Raw genomic sequence first — 14470 nt, 5'->3', positions numbered from 1 at the left:
CCCTCCACTGCGGAAACTTTGTTGTACATCTTCAGTTTTGACATTGAAAGGCCCTGGTTGAAATCCCAATCCATCCCTATTCTTGTTCTCAGGAATCTCTATCATACGACCACATTGATTAATGATGCAAACCTCAATAGCCTTTTGTGCATATTTTAAAGAAGACATGGGTTCCCCAATTTTCTTCTCCTCAGCAATAGACAACGCTTGGAATGGAGTTCCAACCTCCTCCTCAGCTTCAACATATGTAAAAGATGAAAGATGGATCACCAAAAGTGCTTTCTCTCCACCAACAATGACAAGCTTGCCATTCTTCACAAATTTCAATTTTTGGTGTAGAGTAGACATCACTGCTCCTGCCTCATGAATCCATGGCCTTCCCAATAGACAATTGTATGCCGAATGGATATCCATTACCTGGAAGGTTATCTAGAAATCACTCGGACCTATCTTAATTGGAAGGTCCACTTCACCAATGACGGTTTTACGAGAACCATCAAATGCCTTAACAATCACACCACTGTATTGTCGCATCTCGAAAAATACGATTCCTCGCGATGGTCGCGGAAAAAATTAGTGTTCGAACAGAGTCGCAACCGAACTTTATTTATCCCAATGAAGGAATAGGAAAATATCGATAAAACCTTTAGGAAATGGAATAATGGTCGTCGCAACCATATTCGGGTTCGGGAGTGGATTACGTAAGGGGAAGGTATTGGCACCCCTTACGTCCGTTGTACTCAACGGGAACCTTTTAGTTCTAATTTGTGTTTCGAGTGTTAATTTATGTTTGTTTGTAAGTACTTGAATGGCTGAGTAAGACAACTCATATCCAAGAATTTGAGAAGAGGAATTGAAAACTCAAGACCATCTCCCTTTTCGTACAGTTTGTTATGAAAATGATTTGATTAAGTTGTATGTTTGTAAAAAATGACAATTGTTCGACTGACCGAGTAAGAGAACTCGTATTCAAACAATTGAGGAGTGAAATTGAAAACTCAAAGTCAACTCCCTTTTCAATTAGCTTATTTTGAAAATATTTCGATTTAATCGGAGTTTGGAAGTTGGTATAGGAACGACAATTATTTGACTAACCAAGTAAGAGAACTTGTATTCAAATAGTCGAGGAGAAAAAATTGAAGACTCAAAGTTATCTCCCTTTTGGTTTCTTGTTATAAAAGGATTTGATTTGTTTGTACTTAAACGAATTAGAAATGACGACCATTTGACTAACCGAGTAAGAAAGCTCGTATCCAAATAATTGAGGAGAGGATTTGAAAACTCAAAACCATCCCCCTTTTCATTTTCAAATGAAATGCTGTTTAGATGTGATTAAGTATTTTAATTTAAATTTCGATGTCGGATCGAGGTTTTTAAAAAAAAATTGCATTCTTGTGAATGAATTGAATTTATTTAGTGAATAATCCATTTAATCGATTAATTAAAACCGAATGGGTCTCATTCTAAGAAGGCCCAAGAGTAAGCCATGTGAGGTTGATCGCGATGCTTTTACAAGCGATCGACTTACATAGGTGTTTTCAAAATGGGCTCGACTTTGAATCGAGAAGTATGTGATTTATTTTGAAATCGGCTCGGATTATTTTAAAATTGATGAAACCGACGTGATTTTGACACACTTATAACATATCATTTCGTGTACACTCAAGGTTCAATATAAACAAATAGATAAAGAATAATCATGCACATACACTCCTTAAGATAAATAAACATCTAAATTATGAAGGTCATTTGTGATCCTATAATCAATTAATTAACTGAATGTTTAACGAATTATTGTATTTTAATTAAATAATAAGTAGTAATAATAAAAAATGAAATAACCAAATAATTAAATATTAATAATGATAACAATCATATAATTGTGTATTTACCTTTAAAAAATAATAATAATAATAGTAATATAATTACATATTTATTGTATATATAAAAAAATATTAACAATAGTATAATTATAACTTCGAAAATAAATTAAATAATATTAACAATAGTATAATTATAATTTCGAAAAAATAAAATAAATAAACCAAAGTGGTGGCACACACAATTTTCATAAAAAAAAGAGTAATTACTTATATTTAACTAACAAATGGTGATAATGATAGTAAACTTAATTAATTAATTAAATAGTAGATAATTCTTTTATTAGATGACTATGATAATAAGATTTTAATAAAACCAACAAAACTCATGCTTGAATCAAATAAATTTAAATTAAACCTAATACTAACACAAGAGAAAGAAATAAAATGGGCCCTGAAATGCCTCCTAAGCCCACTAGGGCGCATGACCATTAAAGGAGACATATGGGATTTTTAAACCAGCCAAAGCCCAAATGCGGCGCATATTGATGGGGATGAACGGGCCAAAATCGCAAGGCCCAAAGACACCTCTACCTTGGTCCATCCGAAAACCTAGTTGGGATCCAAACGGATTCCCCTAGTTCTGCAGGAAAATGAGAAAAGAATAAAGGCTTTTCCATTTTCCCACGATCACTGAAATAGCGCGTTTTCCAAGAAGGGAAACTCCAGCATCCACACGTTTATCTCACCTATCCAGTTGTCTCTCTCTCTTCTTCATTATGAATTCAAAATGGGAATAATAATGAAAGGATTAAATGAGAGTTTAATGCTAACACAACCCAAATACAACAACTCAAAACCATCGAATCTCAATGTAATATTTACTATCCTTTTCCTTTCATGACCTTCTCTCTCTCACGAATTCATGTCACACAACAACGAAAACGACATGCAAAAAACAAGCTCACACGAAGAACCGATCTCAAGCGCGCACAATGCAAAATCATGTAAAAAAAATTAGAGAAACTATCTATCAAATGCCATGGATTCGGTTCAGCACAAAAGAATAAAAGTTGCGGCAAAGCGTAATGGATGATAAAAAGAAACTCAGAGGAGAAGGTAGACGCGAATGGTTTACCAAATCTGAAGCTCTGAAAATCTCCGGGTTGGCGAGATCTTTCGAATTCCGGCAAATGCTTTCAAGCGATTCTTCAATGAGGTAAGTTATATCCCCTTTTGATGATTTGCTGTTTTTCGGAAATTCTCTGTGGGATGTTCTTGACGAAAATTGTTTTCGATTCGCTCTTTGGGATTTCCAGAAATTTTCTCTGTTTAGTTTTTTTAGGTTTTTTCAAAATCTTGCTGTTGTGTTTATGATGCGTGAAAAAAAAGATGGCTCTGTTCTCGTGTTTTTTCTTTAGGGTTTTTAGAAAAAATTTGTGTTCTTGCTGTTGCGTTTTGATGTGTGAAAAAAACGAATTGCTCTGTTATCGCCTCCGTCCTCTTTTCTGTTAAGTTCTAATGATCTTTTATGGTGAATTTCTTGAATCTAAAAATAAACTCCCTGCTGTTACACTTTTTCTCCAGATTATATGGGATTCTACTTTTAATAATTTGTTACTGTATTAAGCTATTGTTGAAATGCTTTTTCAGATGTTCAAATTAGTCCTCTGGATAAAGATTTGAACTGAGTAATTTAATTAGTTATTTTTCAGTCCCTTAAGCGCTTCTGAAAAAGTGCTTTTTTAATTAAGCTATTTTTTCTCTTTGCAGGTTACAGGTGAAGTGACCTGATGGAATGGAAGGTGGTTGCTCCAAGCTTCAAGACAGCATGTTTTCGTGCCTAAGTCCAAAGGAGGGTTCAATCAGTCCGTTGATTTTGGAATTTAGAATGATTCTTGGAATTCTTTTTTGTCTGTAGAAGTTGCAAATGACATTTTTATTAAATTAAGATGTAATTAATTATTATATAGTTTTTAGGTTAAATGTATATTTTGGATTATTGGATTAAATTTTAACCATGTAATTACCTTTCAAAACTTTTCTCAATATTTCTAGTTATGCTAATTAATTTAAATCATTTTGAACTTTGTCTTCTTATTTCACTTGACAACCTATTTGGGCCACTATCCAACCAAAAATTGCTTCTAGCATGTTATCATTTAATCAAAATCCAACTATGACCAGAAATTTAAAATGAGGCATGTCAATGCAATTTCAACTTTTAAAAACAACACAATTCTATCTTAAGTACAAAGAAACCAAATATAGTGATTTAAAAACAACACAATTCTAACTTAAACACATAAATCTAAATATGGTACTTTTAATTTAAAAAACAACACAAATTCTAATTTCAACACATAAATCTAAATATGGTACTTTAATTTAAAAACAAACACATACATGCCTCAAAAAATGCAAATTTAATTTGGGAACCTATGAAAAACTTAGAACTTGGCATAAATATTTGGGATGTGTAAGTGGACTAGTAAATAGTGATCATAGAAATAATAACATGGCTCTTAATACTTATTAATAAGAAAATAGGTTTTGTATTAGTAATGTAAAAAGATTCAAACCACATTTTAGATTATGAACACACTTATGCAAATGGGCCTTTGAAACAAAGAGATCTCATGGGTAAACCACAAATGGCCGGACAAAATTGGGGTATGACAGCTGCCCCTATTTAGTTACCTCAAACCGGTAAGTGATAATGACAGTAGTCTTTACGCATTCACGGTGGGAGATAATTAAATACAAGAAGACCCAAATTTTGTCCTAGGAAATGAAAGGAAGAAAACACAAGAAGAAAATGCGGTGAGAAATGGCAAAAGACATCATCCCACAGTAAAATGGAACAGTCAAGACTTTTTAGGAGTCGTCAGAACAGTATCTTGGACGTCATAGTCTAGATATGTTAGCAATGGAATGACATCCCTAGCTAAAACTCCAGATTTTTCAGGATGCTAGAGTAGTATAAAGAAAATTTGGCATGAGACCTTTCATATCGATGAAGCAGCATCTCAACAGTAAAAGTGAGATTCTCTTTATCGAGTCGAAACAGCATCTTATATGATAGAATTAAAATATTCCAGCAAGGGAAAAATACTTTAATTGAATCTAAGACTCTCCGAGGATATTAGAGCAGTATCTCTAAAAGAAATATGAAATGAGACTCTTCATATTGATGAAGCAGCATCTCAAACAGTAAAAGTGAGATTCTCTGTATCGAGTCGAAACAACATCTTATATGATAGAATTAAAATATTCCATCAAGGGAAAAAAACTTTAATTGAATCTAATACTTTCCGAGGATACTTAGAGCAGTATCTCTAAAAAAATATCTGAAATGAGACTCTTCATATTGATGAAGCAGCATCTCAAACAGTAAAAGTGAGATTCTCTGTATCGAGTCGAAACGGCGTCTTATATGATAGAATTAAAATATTCCAGCAAGGGAAAAATACTTTAATTGAATCTAAGACTCTCTGAGGATATTAGAGCAGTATCTCTAAAAGAAATCTGAAATGAGACTCTTCATATTGATGAAGCAGCGTCTCAAACATTAAAAGTGAGATTCTTTATATTGAGTCGAAACATCACCTTATATGATAGAATTAAAATATTCTAGCAAGGGAAAAATACTTTAATTGAATCTAAGACCCTCCAAGGATATTAGAGCAGTATCTCAAACAGAGAAATGAGATTCTTCAGATAAATGAAGCAGTATCTCGATGATTCGTCTGTTGGGGGAATTTTTGAAAAGACTCCTTTTGAGGGAGATTTACTAGAAATGCTCTGCAGGGGAAAAGCTCATAAGAGACTTTTTTAGGGTAACCTCTGCTTGGGGAGCAATGACTGTAAAGAAAAATGCTGGGAATATCATTATTAGAAAAAAAAGTTGAAAAATGATTTGCTAAGAAATAACCCTACGAGCCTATGTAGGGTAATAACTTCATTTGGAAATGAGGAATGTCCAAGATATACATGAATGACCTTGGATCCTGTTATTTTATATTTGATTTTGGTATAATGTCCCACTTTAGGTTGGAATTCCATGCATAGGATGATGCATGGGATGTATGCAAGTATGCAATTTTGCTGGGGATATTTGGTTGTGCATGTAGGAATGCGAATGATTTTTATTTTACTGAAATTCCCATTTTGTGGGAGTGTTATGCATGAGTATGCTGATGATTGATATGACTGTGTTTTTTTGAATTTTCTGTTTGGTAGGAAAACCATGTATGGATGATTCGTGTGATGCATGTGGGAATGCAACTAGGTAATTGGATATGTCCCAGTTAAGACATTTCGCTTTGAGGTATGATGCCAACAGTATGGATTTTTTATCATTGGGGCAATCAATGGAGATCAAATTTTAATGCCCCTGCTAGGTGGTTTTGGGAATATATTTGGGTTGTTCCGAGTCATTGAAAGGTTCAGACTTTTCAACACGCGATACTCCGTCCATAATTTATCAATGTTCCTGTTGGAAATGTGATGGAGCCTTGCCCCGGTCTGGCTATACCATGAGTACATTTATGAGAGGCACGAATCAGTAGTTGAAAGGAACATAACCGTCTGCAATCAATTATGCACCTTTATGAAAGACAAGAGTGAATCTTGGGGACTAAAGGATTCGCCCGCTTACTGTTTCAAAAGCAATTTTACCACTTTATTCAAACATGCGTTTTATTTTCTCCAATAGTTTTTAAAAGTGATGTTTATCAAAAATAAAAGGTTCTTTGCAAACAAACAGATAAAATAAAAAATGATTTGGGCACACTTTGTTGAGAAAAATTCTCTTTTATTGATTTGACCCTCAAATGGGTGATTGTACATAAAGACGCAATTCCTTAATGAGGTAATTGCTGTGCATAGAAACAAAATGGCAATGAGAATTGAGTTCTTATTGATTTTCCACACTGCTATGATCCTTATGTCTTTGATAGCTCGAACACTTCGCTCTTGAAAAGTGAGGTAGATCGATTCTTTGTCTTTGAGGGTATGTCAGATGTCCGTAAGTACAACTTTTTGCCTTGGAATTAATCCCTAACTTTTGCCTGGATCGCCCTTTCGGGTTTTCGATCCACCCGGATACCCATTTTTGCCTGAGTCTCCCTTTCGGGTTTTCAACTCAGCGGGTCAAATTCTTTTATTTTTATCCCTATTTTTTGCCTGGATCGCCCTTTCGGGTTTTCGATCCACCGGGATAGCCATTTTTTGCCTAAATCGCCCTTTCAGGTTTTCGATTTAGCGGCTTTTATTATTCCACTTTTTTAGGTGAAGTACTTTTTAACAGCATCAGTATTGGTGGGAAGCAGCAACTCATCACCGTCCATAGTTGCGAGAATTAGAGCGCCTCCGGAAAAGGCTCTAACCACCACAAATGGGCCTTCATAATTTGGTGTCCATTTCCCTCTAGAGTCTTTGTGAATGGGCAAGATTTTCTTAAGTACTAAATCTCCCTCTTGAAACACCCTAGGACGAACTTTCTTGTCGAATGCCTTTTTAAGACGCCTTTGATAGAGTTGACCATGACTTAACGCTTTCAAGCGTTTCTCCTCAATAAGGTTGAGCTCGTCATACCTTGATTGAACCCATTCCACCTCGTCTAGCTTAGCCTCTATCAGGACTCTCATCGAGGGGATCTCTACTTCTATAGGGAGAACTGCTTCCATACCGTATACCAAGGAGTAAGGAGTTGCCCCTGTTGAAGTTCGTATCGACGTGCGATAGCCATGTAACGCAAAAGGTAACATCTTGTGCCAATCCTTGTACGTAACAACCATCTTTTGGATGATTTTCTTGATATTTTTATTTGCAGCTTCAACAGCCCCATTCATCTTAGGTCGATAGGGTGATGAGTTGTGGTGCTCGATCTTGAATGTTACGCATAACTCATCCATGGTCTTGTTGTTGAGATTGGACCCATTATCAGTGATGATTTTGTTGCGAATACCATATCGACATATGATGTTATTTTTCAAAAAACGGGCGACTACATGCTTTGTGACGTTCGCATAAGACGCGGCTTCCACCCATTTGGTAAAATAATCTATGGCCACCAAGATAAATTTGTGTCCATTTGACCCTTTGGGTTCTATCATTCCAATCATGTCGATGCCCCACATAGAGAAAGGCCAAGGTGATGCTATGACATTTAACGGAGTAGGTGGTACATGTATTTTGTCAGCATAGATTTGGCATTTGTGGCATGCTCTGGTGTAATAATAACAATCGGTTTCCATCGTCAACCAGTAGTAACCTGTCCTTAGAATTTTCTTGGCCATGGCATGCCCATTGGCGTGCGTACCGAAAGAACCTTTGTGTATGTCCCTCATAAGCTGATCTGCTTCATGTTTGTCCACACACCTTAATAAAACCATGTCGTAGTTTTGCTTGTACAATACCTCTCCATTCAAGAGGAACTTTGATGCCAACCTCTGGAGGGTCCTTTTGTCAAGGTTGGAAGCCTCTGCCGGATACTCCCTCTTCTCCAAATACTATTTGATATCAAAGAACCAGGGTTTACCATCTGGCTCTTCTGCTGTTGTCAGGTAATGAGCAGGTTCGTCAAAACGCCTAATCTCAATATGAGGCTGATGGTTGGGCCATATTAATTTGTACATGGAGGCCAGAGTTGCTAAAGCATCTGCTATCTGATTCTCTTCTCGAGGGATATGAGAGAAAGTGATTTCGTTAAACTTTGGGAGTAACTTTAGCACATAATCCCGGTATCGAATTAGGTTAGCATGTCTTGTTTCCCAATCGCCTCTGATCTGATGTATGACTAAAGCAGAGTCCCCGAATACTTCTAGTATCTTGATCTTTAACTCAATAGCTTCTTCCAACCATAGTATGCAAGCTTCATACTCGACCATGTTATTTGTGCAGGTAAAACAGAGCTTTGCGGTGAATGGTAGATGGAAATTCTTGGGAGACATCAGCACTGCCCCAATTCCATGGCCTATTGCATTTGAGGCACCATCAAACATGAGTGTCCAGCCTGCTCTTGGCTCGAGGCTTTCCTCTAGTTCGGAGTCTTCAACATCCTTAACAACCATGATGTCCTCATCTGGAAAGTCAAATTTCAAAGATTGGTAATCCTCCAGTGGTTGGTGAGCAAGATGGTCTGCTAGTATGCTTCCCTTGATCGCTTTTTGTGTAACATATTGGATATCATATTCTGACAACAACATCTGCCATCGAGCAATCCTACCAGTGAGAGTTGGTTTCTCGAATATGTACTTGATGGGATCCATTTTAGATACCAGCCAAGTTGTGTGAGTTAGCATGTACTGCCTGAGACGCTTAGCAGCCCATGCGAGTGCACAACAAGTCTTCTCGAGTAATGAATATCTGGTCTCACAATCATTAAATTTCTTGCTCAGATAATAGATGGCATGCTCTTTTCTACCAGTCTTATCTTGTTGTCCCAATACACAACCCATGGATTCATCGAGCATGGTTACATACATGATGAGAGGTCTTCCTTCGGCAGGGGGCATTAGAATCGGTGGCTCTTGCAAGTATTCTTTGATTTTATCAAAGGCTATCTGACAGTCCTCATTCCACTCCACACCTTGATTCTTCCTCAGAAGTTTGAATATTGGTTTGCATGTTGCAGTAAGGTGAGAGATAAACCTGGCGATGTAATTTAGTCTCCCCAAAAAACCACGAACCTCCTTCTCAGTATTTGGTGCAGGCATGTTCTGAATGGCTCGAACCTTGTCAGGATCTACTTCAATTCCCTTTTGGCTTACAATAAAGCCTAAAAGCTTTCCAGATCGAACCCCAAATATGCATTTATTAGGATTAAGTCTCAACCTAAACTTCCTCAAACGAGTGAATAGTTTCTCCAGGTTGGTGATGTGCTCTTCTTCTGTCTGGGATTTGGCAATCATGTCATCGACATACACCTCAATCTCTTCATGAATCATGTCGTGAAAGAGAGTCACCATGGCGCGTTGATATGATGCCCCAGTGTTCTTTAACCCAGACGGCATTACTTTGTAACAAAAGGTTCCCCAAGGGGTAATGAACGTGGTCTTTTCCATGTCTTCGGGATCCATTTTAATTTGGTTGTATCCTGAGAAACCGTCCATAAAGGAAAACACGGAGAACTGAGCTGTGTTATCCACCAATACATCAATGTGAGGTAATGGGAAATCATCTTTGGGACTAGCTCTGTTTAAGTCTCGGTAGTCTACGTACATGCGGACTTTTCCATCTTTCTTCAGCACTGGTACAATGTTGGCAACCCATTGTGGGTATTTAGCGACTTCCAGGAAACCAGGTTCAAACTGCTTTCTCACCTCTTCTCTAATCTTGAGAGCCATATCTGGTCGAGTTCTTCTTAGCTTTTGTTTGACGGTAGAGCTTTCTTCTTTAAGGGGAAGCTTGTGGGTCACGATGTCAGTGTCTAATCCGGGCATGTCTTGGTATGACCAAGAAAACACATTGTCATATTCATGAAGGAGCTCTATCAGTCTTGTCTTCACTATATCTTGAAGCGCTGCACCTACCCTGACTTCTCTCTTATCTTCTTCTGTTCCCAGATTGATAACTTCAACGTCTTTCTGGTGTGGTTGAATAACCTTTTCTTCTTGTCTGAGTAATCTGGCCAACTCTTCAGGGAGTTCGCAATCTTCCCCCACTTCGTCTTCAACTTGGTAGATTGGACAATCAAAGTCATATTGGACCATAGCAGTGTCGTTATCAATGGTCTCGGTGGTGTTTCTGCATGTTATGATTTATGCATTTTATTTAGAAAGTGCGTGCATAAAAATTGATTGCCATTTTGTAAATAGATCAAAACGAAAGACAAGGAACAAAAATTTGAATGCAAATCGACATTTCATTAATGATAAAAACTCTTGAAAAAGATAAAGGAGGCCCTACAACATGCCACTGTGCCTTGGTCAGAGCACAGGGTTTTGTCTAAAAATGATAAAATTACTTTTGAAATATTTGGGGAACTTCCACAGCCTTCTAGTTTGTTAGTTCTTCATTAGGAGCGGCTTGACGCATCCAACTTGACACCCCCTTCTTGCTGTCTTCTTCATTGATCATTGCCACCTGCTTGCCAAAGATGTGGCCGGCGCTGGTGAACGTTTTCTCCACAGAAGGAATCTTCTCTTTGTCAAATTGGTTACCAGCTCTGTGTGATGACGGGTCATACCCCAAGCCAAACTTGTCTCGTTTCTCTTTCGATTCCACCACTTTGCCCCAATCTTGTGCATCTTCACTTTCCATAACAGCTTTAGCTCCTTGCCATGAGGCCATGGATGGTCCGAATTTCGGGACCTCCAAGGTCTGTTGAATGGCCATCATGTTTACTACTTCCAAGGATTGGAAGGGTGTCTCAATGATTTCACCATCCACCTCGATATATCGGAAAGATGTCAAGTGAGTAACCAAAATATCTTCTTCTCCTCCAACCACAATCATCTTGTCATTCGTAATGAATTTTAGTTTTTGATGCAGAGTGGAGGTGACAACACCTGCGGAGTGAATCCATGGTCTCCCAAGTAGGCAACTGTAACCAGGATGTATATCCATGACTTGGAATGTGATATTAAAAATAGTTGGACCTATCTTGGTTGGTAAGTCAACCTCTCCTATCACTGCTCGCCTTGAGCCATCAAATGCCTTTATTATTAGGGTGTTGGGCTTCATACTTATCCCTTCTACTAGCAGCTTTATCAAAGTCGTCTTTGGCATGATGTTCAATGAGGAACCTGTGTCTACCAACACCCTTGACAGTATAGTATCCATGCACTTCAAGGAGAAGTGGAGAGCCTTGTTATGGTTCTTTCCTTCAATCGGTAGTTCGTCATCATTAAAACCCAAGAAATTTCCAGTAGTTACACTAGCTATCACGTCATCAAACTGTTCTATTGTTATGTCCTTTGTGATATGAGCGGCGCTCAATACTTTCAACAGCGAATTCTTGTGCGCTTCTGAGTTGAGCAGTAGAGATAACATGGAAATTTTAGAAGGTGTTTGGTTTAGCTGGTCCACCACCTTATAATCGCTCTTCTTGATTATTCTCAAAAACTCCTCAGCCTCCTCACGAGTGACAACAACTTTAGGAGATAGGTGCAAGTCTTGCATCCCCTGATTAGGGATGGGGATCTGGATAGCAGCCTCCTTCCCTGTAGCTCTCTCAAAAGTATCAACAGTTCTTGGTGCGAATACCCGGCCACTACGCGTCATTCCTGCTGGCCCCACAATTGAAGTGACATTTGGTTCGTTAATCATTAAAGGTTTATCTTCCTGCCCCTGCTTAAAAGCTCTGGGCTGATATATCCATGGGATTGCCTTCTCATCTTTGTATTCGAATGGTGCTGGGAACTCTATCACCAACGGGCTTATAGGTATTTCTACTTTGACCTCATCATAGGGGATATCTACCACGGCTATCTCTTCCTGACGCTTGCTCTTGACACGGTAAGTTATCTGTAACTCGCCTCGATCCAGCATTTGTTGTATAAAACTCCTCAACTCTTCATTGTTCTCTTCCTCAACCAGCTCTTCCGGGATCAGACCACTCTTCAGCAATTACGCTCCTATCATGGTTATAGGGGTTTGAATCTCTTCAATCTTACGGATCAATTTTCCTTGATCACTCTCCTCAATGGCACTGACGGAAGTATCCTTATGCGTCGGTATAGGGTTTGTTCACGTTCGGGCGTCTTGGAGTGAAAGAAACAGCCTTGGCTTCGATCAAGTCTTGTACTCGATTCTGAAATGCGAAATTGTTTTCCAAGGTATGACCAGGTGCTCCCATGTGAAATTCGCAATGGGCATTAGCGTCGTATCCAGGTGGATATGGAAAAACACCTGGTTTTAACTCCCTCAATGTTAGAAGGCCCTCCTTCTGCAGATATGGGAATATCTGACTATAAGGTACTGGTAGAGGATCAAGTTGTCTTCTTGGAGATCTTGGCTTAAACTGTCTTGTTGGTGCGGTATTTTGCTGATGATGATGTTGTGGCTGATACATTTGTTGTTGTTGTATTGGCTGTTGATAGGGTATGGGTACCACGGTGGCGACTTGGCCATATGAAGCCTGTTGCTTCCCTTTATAAGGATGAGTTCTCCTAAAATCATCTTTCGGACTAGCTTTATTCAAATCTCTATAGTCAACACACATGCGAACTTTTCCATTTTTCTTAGGAACAAGCACAATATTGGCCCCCCATTGCATATATCCGGAGGTAACAAGAAAACCATCGACGATCTGCCTTTGCACTTCCTCTTTGATCTTTACTGCCATATCAGGATGAGTTCTCCTAAAATTTTGCTTGACCGGCGGGCATTCTGGCTTCAACGGTAATCTATGCTCCACAATCTCAAAATCTAAACCAGGCATGTCTTGATAGGACCAAGCAAACACATCAGAATATTCTCGAAGAAGATCAATCAACCCCTTCTTAGCCTCTGGACACAGTTGAGACCCAGTCTTGACTTCCTTCACATCATCATCGGAACCCAACTTGACTAGTTCAATCTGCTCTTCAAACAGCTGAATGGCTTTTTCCTCGTGCTCAAGTAAACGAGTTAATTCATCATATACTTCATCATCATCAGTCTCTTCCTCAACTTCAAACACAGGGAAATTAAAGTTTGGGGAGGGAGTATGATCATTGTATTCAATGGGTTTGAGAACCAACCTGCAGAATGATTTGATATTTTGATTTTAGAGAAGTGAATTGTGACCAAATATTATGCAGATGGAAGATTATTATTTATTTATGTTTCTTGTGATTACCATTTTCAGAAAAATAAAAAGTAAAAATAAAACATCATAGATGTGGATGAATAAAATTGTAGTTTATTGATGATAATAGAAATGCCCAACAATGTTCACTTCTCCCTTAGGCATAGGAGAAGTATTTTTTCTTAAAAAGGAAAATAAATTACTTAGAGAGATAAATAACGGTAGGAACATCAAAAGCAACCCAATTGTTGCAAGTATGGCCATGCGTCACAAAGTTGGCGCAAGCTTCATCTTCATCGTCACCATCCTCAATCACAACAGCTGAGTGTTGATCATTCCCATGAGTGAACCCTCCACTGCGGAAACTTTGTTGTACATCTTCAGTTTTGACATTGAAAGGCCCTGGTTGAACTCAGAATCCATCCCTATTCTTGTTCTCAGGAATCTCTATCATACGACCACATTGATTAATGATGCCAGCCTCAATAACCTTTTGTGCATATTTTAAAGAAGACATGGGTTCCCCAATTTTTTTCTCCTCAGCAATAGACAACGCTTGGAATGGAGTTCCAACCTCCTCCTCAGCTTCAACATATGTAAAATATGAAAGATGGATCACCAAAAGTGCTTTCTCTCCACCAACAATGACAAGCTTGCCATTCTTCACAAATTTCAATTTTTGGTGCAGAGTAGACATCACTGCTCCTACCTCATGAATCCATGGCCTTCCCAATAGACAATTGTATGTCGGATGAATATCCATTACCTGGAAGGTTATCTAGAAATCACTCGGACCTATCTTAATTGGAAGGTCCACTTCACCAATGACGGTTTTACGAGAACCATCAAATGCCTTAACAATCACGCCACTGTATTGTCGCATCTCGAAAAATACGATTCCTCGCGATGGTCA

This window comes from Lathyrus oleraceus, chromosome 3 (assembly GCF_024323335.1).
Source record: "Lathyrus oleraceus cultivar Zhongwan6 chromosome 3, CAAS_Psat_ZW6_1.0, whole genome shotgun sequence".
NCBI classification, from domain to species: Eukaryota; Viridiplantae; Streptophyta; class Magnoliopsida; order Fabales; family Fabaceae; genus Lathyrus; species Lathyrus oleraceus.
This window is presented reverse-complemented; position numbering follows the sequence as displayed.